The sequence below is a fragment of the Budorcas taxicolor genome, chromosome 11, assembly GCF_023091745.1.
Source record: "Budorcas taxicolor isolate Tak-1 chromosome 11, Takin1.1, whole genome shotgun sequence".
Classification (NCBI taxonomy): Eukaryota; Metazoa; Chordata; class Mammalia; order Artiodactyla; family Bovidae; genus Budorcas; species Budorcas taxicolor.
This window is the reverse complement of record NC_068920.1, coordinates 152,587,736-152,594,222: the sequence shown is the minus strand read 5'-3', so window position 1 is coordinate 152,594,222 and position 6,487 is coordinate 152,587,736.

The following is a 6,487-nucleotide window of genomic DNA, read 5'->3' as shown; positions in this document are numbered from 1 at the left end:
CCCGCCCCCACCCCCCTTGCCCATCCCTGCTGCGTCTCTGGTTCTGGAGGTCTTGAGCCTTAGGGCATGTGGTGGAAACTGACCACACGTTGGAATTACACTGCTGCCTCCCACAACTTTGCAGCTGTACCACTCTGGACAAGTAACCTGATTTTTCTGCATCTTAGTTTCACCTTTATGAAACAGGAAAATCTACTCATAGGCTATTGGTAAGAGTTAATGAAATTGACAGGTAAATTACATGCCACAGAGTAGGCTCTTAATAAATATTTAATTCCCTTTCCCCTCATCCAATGGTGCATGTCACACTTTGAATCCACTGGGTCTTTCCATCAGGTCACAAAGCAAAAGAAGGAACAGCAGGGGATTTTAAATAGAGAACAGGAACCATTTCCCATAATAAATGTGTTTGAAAGGTGACTTTTTTATTTGTTTATTTTTGTGGAGTATAATTGCTTTACAATGTTGTGTTAGTGTCTGTTGTACAACAAAATGAATCAGCTGTGAGTATATGTATATCCCCTTCCTCTTGAGCTTCCCTCCCACCCTCATCCCACCCCTTTAGTTTATCACAGAGCACCAAGCTGAGCTCCTTATGCTACACAGCAGCTTCCCACTAGCTATCTATTTTACACCTGGTTGCGTCTGTGTGTCAACCCAATTTGTCCCACTCTCCCCTTCACTCCTGCATTCACACGTCCATTCTCTACGTCTGTGAAAAGATGACATTTTTATTTTAGTTTATTTTTCTTTATTTTTAAATTTTCTTTCTTTTTATTCTTTTAGTTTAAAAGATGACTTTTTAAAAAAGAGTCCTTGTTTAAGGGTTAAAATCTGCCCTAGAGGCAGCATTATTCACAATAATTTAAAAAAAAAAGAAAGAAAGAAACAACCAAACTGTCTATGGACAACTGACCAGAAAAGATTAAGTCAACTGTGGTATGCGTTAAATATTTACATAGCAATAACGAATATCAGATAGCTGATCCACGCAACAACATGGATGTCAACTGATATGCTGGGCAAAAATGTCAGACACAAAAGGGTACATTCTGTATCCCAGTAGTGTTCTGTATACTGTGTGCTATATCTCTGATCTGCACTTCCGTGATTTCACTTGATAAGTTCTTGGCTGGCAATAACGTTGAGCTGTGGTCAGGTCAACAGTTGTGATGTTCTTTGCAGTGTTCTCAGGGGCAAAACAGAACTTAAAAACTCAGATCCACCAAGGTGGACTACCTCTGCTTGCCAGCCCCTTTGGACACCCTCCCATGGATAGAGACGATGTCACATTATGGGTCCCTCCTTCCCAATGTTCAAGCCAGAAAGCTCACTTTCCCGCCTCCTCTTGGAGCCAGAGTGCAGGCTTGTGAGGTAGGCTCTACCAATCAGATGTGAAGTAAAAGTAACTTGAATTTGAAGTAGAGAAAAGTGGGCAAGCAGGCACTGTGCAGAATGAATGCATTTTCTGGCAAGGATGGGTAGCAGCAGCCAGCTTTCAGGGGCAGCAGCGGTGGGGTTTGGCCAGCAGAGGCGCAGCCGGAGATGTCTGTGTCCCGTGGCAGCAGCAGAGGTGTCTTCTCTGGGGCGGCAGCTGCTGTTCCTGGGTGTGAGGCCTCTGAGCCTCGTTCTCTGGTCCCGTAGCTGTTTCCATGAGCTACACAATGTCCTTTAATAAACTCCTTCCTGCTGAAATGGGCTAGAGGAACCCATTTGTTCTACTTCTTTGGAGAACCCTGAATGTTACAGTGGGTGACCCACTCAGGGCTCTTAGCAAAATAGGACATATATTTACATACCTATGTATGTATATATGTACTTCTGTGTGTATGTATATATGTATGTATGTACATGGGAGAGATAGATATATAGAAATTATATAAATATACATATGTATATGTATATGCGGGAGATAGATATATAGAGATGATTAGACATAAATACAGAGATACAAGCAGCTTTATTTTGGGGTATTGGCTCCCACCATTGTCAGGGTTGGAAAGTCTAACATCCACAGCGCGCTCAGTCACTCAGGCATGTCTGACTCTTTGGGACCTCATGGACTGTAGCCCACCAGGATCCTCTGTCCATTGAATTCTCCAGGCAAGAATACTGGAATGTGTTACGATTTCCTCCTCTAGGGTATCTCCCCCACCCAGGGATCGAACTCCTGTAGCCTGTGACCCCTGCATTGGCAGGCAGATTCTTTACAACTGAGTCACCTGGGAAGCCCAAAACCCAGAAGGGCAGAATAAAATCCATAGGGCAGGCCAGCAGGCAGGAAACTCAGATAGGAGTTGATATTGTTCTCTTGAAGCAGAATTTAGGAGTTTGGGATTAACTGATACACACTACTATATATAAAATAGGTAAACAACTTAGGACCTACCATATAGCACAGGGAATTATATTCAAAGTCTTGTATTAACTTATAATGGAAATGAATCTGGAAAAGAATATATACATATAATATGTGTATGTCTTATATATGTAACTAAATCACTTTGTTGTAAACCAGAAACTAATATAATATTTTAAATCCACTCTACTACTATTTTTAAACTAATTTAAAATTTTAAATCCACTCTACTACTAATTTTATTTTTAGTAGAGTGTATTAAAATGTTACATTAGTTTCAGGTATACAGCAAAATGATTCTGTTACATATATACTACATATACACATTATATATACAATTCAGTTACATACATATATGTTCTCTTGGAAGCATCAGCTTTTGTTCTTAAGGCTTTTCAAACTAGATGAGGCCCAGCTACATTATCAAGAGTCATCTCCTTTCTTAAAATCAACTGATTGCAGTATTAAGTAGTCTGCAAAATACCTTGGGCAGCCACACCCAGATTAGTGTTTGATTAAATAATTGTAGCCCAGCCAAGTTGACACAGAAGATGAATCATCACACCCTTCAAATCAAAATTCCAGGAATGAGCACTCAAATTATGAACATTAAGATCTTCACTCTTAGGAGGGCTTCCCTGGTAGCTCAACAGTAAAGAATCTGCCTGCAATGCAGGAGATGTGGGTTCAATTCCTGGATCAAGAGGATCCCCCGGAGGAGAAAATGGTAACCCACTCCAGTATTCTTGCCTTGGAAATCCCATGGACAGAGAAGCCTGGAGGACTACAGTCCATAAGGTCGCAAGAGTTGGACACAGTTTAGCAACTAAACAACAACTCCTAGGAGAAATATCAAATGACATCCCTTATATGTGGAATCTAAAAAGAAATGATACAAATGAACTTATTGACAAAACAGAAGAAGATTCACTTTCAGAGAGTGAACTTGTGGTTGCCAGCAGGGAAGGACAGGGGAAAAAGAAAGTTCGGGATGAACATGTACACACTATATTTAAAATGCATAACCAACAAGGACTTTGGTATAGCACAAAGAACTCTGCTCAATGTTATGTGGAAGCCTGGATGAGAGTGGAGTTTGGGGGAGAATGGATACATGTACCTGCATGGCTGAGTCCCTTTAATGTCTACCTGAAACTATTACAAAATTATTAATTGGCTATACTCCAATAGGAAATTTTTTCAAATTTATTTAATTGGAGGCTAATTACAATATTGTATTGGTTTTTGCCATACATTGACATGAATCAGACATGGATATACATTTAAAGATCCTTCATTCTTTTTTTTTTTAATTTATTTATTTTAATTGTGGAGGCTAATTACTTTACAATACTGTGGTGATTTTTGCCATACACTGACCTGAATCAACCACCAGTACCCATGTGTCCCCCCCATGCTGAAACCCCTCCCTACCCCATCCCTCTAGGTTGTCTCAGAGCACTAGATTTGAGTGCCCTGCTTCATGCATCAAATTTGCACTGATCGTCTATTTTACATATGGTAATATACATGTTTCAGTGCTATTCTCTCAAATCATCCCACCCTCGCCTTCTCCCACAGAGTCCCAAGTCTGTTCTTCACATCTGTGTCTCTTTTGCTGCCTTGCATATAGGGTCATCATAACCATCTTTCTAAATTCCATATATATGTGTTAATATACTGCATTGGTGTTTCTCTTTCTGACTTACTTCACTCTATATAATAGGCTCCAGTTTCATCCACCTCATTAGAACTGACTCAAATGCATTCTTTTTCATAGCTGAGTAATATTCCATTGTGTACATGTACCACAACTTCCTTATCCGCTCACCTGCTGATGGACATCTAGGTTGCTTCCATGTCCTAGTTATTGTAAACAGTGTTGCAAAGATCCTTCATTCTTAAGAAGTCTTCTTGATAAGTTTGACAGAGTTTCTGTTTACAAAAGTTCCACACACAGTTGTCCATACAAAACAAAGTCCCCCTAATCTAGGAACCTTTATTCAAAAAAAGACTATCTCTAGGATCTATCCCATCCTCCCATCACCACAGCCCTTCACCTGGCACCCAGCTGCCATCCTGTCTCAGCTGGACCACAGCCACAGCCTCATTACGTTCTGTCTCCCTGCGGTCCTTCCTGCTCTACTCTGCCATCCACCCTACCCGAGGCTGCTTTTTCTAAATCTCCAGACTGATTGTGTCTCTGCTGATTCAATTCCTTCCAGAGCCGTTCTACTGCATCTGTCAGCAGCTATTAATGTTTGGTTACAAGCAGCAGACTCCCAACTCTGACCAATTTAAGTGACAGAGGATTTTATGGACCAGCCCCCCAGGATGGAAGGAATAGCTAACATTTTGCGAAGGTCAGCAATCCAGGCTTCCCTGGAGATGTTGAAAGCAAGAACAAATGGACAGTGTTTTCAGAGCCCAGCTGTGGAGACTTCTGGGGCAGTCCAGTGATTAAAACTCCATTCTCCCAATGCGGAGATGCATGGGGCGCTAGTTCAATCCCTGGTCAGGGAACTAATATCCCACATGATGCTTGGCACAGCCAAAAGCAAAGAGAGAGGAGAGAGAGCCCAGCTGTGGGGGAAAAGTCCAGTCTTCTCAGTCTCCATGCAGCTCTACACAGGGGCTGGTGTGTAAAAAGAGGGTGTTTCATCAACCAGGATGGATTCACAGGCCCACCTCTTGGCCAGGAAAGGACCCTGGATGGAACCACCAAGACTGAAATTAACACAGAGGGAAGGATTCTCAGCAAAGTCAAAGTATTAGCAGAAGAGAGGAAATAGATACAGGTCCAGCAAGGACAAGACACAGCTCTGCCATGCCCGCTTACAGCACCCGAAGGGTCCTTCCACATCAGAGCAGCTGGGGGAGCAGGCAAGGATTGCATTCTCTTAATTCAACAGGACCAGGGAGAAATGATGGAAGCAGTCCCCAGTCAGCTTAGGAGAGACAAGGACTTTTTGGACCACAAGACAATAGACCCAGCCAGGGACCCTCAGCCTGGACCCCACTTTCCTGCATTGTTTCTGTCATCATTTCTCATAAGGAACTCTAAACCCAAAATGGGAGCATGAAGAAGCTTTTCCAACCTCTTACCTCATCCCTCTGACCTCTCTCTCCTCCCTCGTTGCTGTCTATTGGGGTCTGTGTGGCTGGGCAGAGCCTGAGGGCTCCAGAGTCAAGCAGGGTAGGGCAGTGTGAGTTAGAAGGGAGATCACACTCACCTGAGTTCTCTCCTTTCTTTGTTTTCCTCTTTATTATCTGCTTTGCCCTCGCTGGAATGTGAGCTTCATGCAGGCTGAAGCCTGTCATTTCTTAAGACTTCGAACTTTATAGGAGACATTTTTTAATTATTATGTTATTATTGAGGTAGAGTTCATTTACTATATTATATTTCAGGTGTACAATATTTTCATAGATTATACTCCATTTAAAGTGAAAGGGAAGTCACTCAGTCATGTCCGACGCTTTGTGACCCCATGGACTGTAGCCTACCAGGATCCTCCATCCATGGGATTTTCCAGGCAAGAATACTGGAGTGGGTTGCCAATTCCTTCTCCAGGGGATCTTCCCAACCCAGGGATCAAACCCAGGTCTCCCACATTGCAGGCAGATGCTTTACCATCTGAGCCACCATACTCCATTTAAAGTTACTATGAAATAGTGGCTACATTCCGTGTGCTGTACAATGTATGAAATAAACTACAATGACATATTGCACAGTCTTATCTATTGATCACTCACTGCTGTAGCCCCCAAGTCTGAGACAGTAACTAGCATGCAATTAGGAATATAAACATTTCTGACTGAACAAATACTCTGCAAGTAAGGTGGAGGATACAGCCCACCTCTGCCCTTGACCCTGAGCCAGACAAGCAAGATCAGGTCTGGAAGTGAGTCAAACCAGGAAGCAAGAGGAAGCCGGATGGGGGAATGAGCACAGCTTTAGATTCAACCAGACCTGGGTCGCAATCTGGCTCTGGCATGTTGAGGGCATGTCACTTAACCACCCTAAGTCTCCATCTCCTTGTTTTTTGTTTTTCACTTTTTAAAATGCTTTTGTTTTGTTTTTTGGCCAGGTGACATGTGAGATCTTAATTCTCCAACCAGGAACGGAAC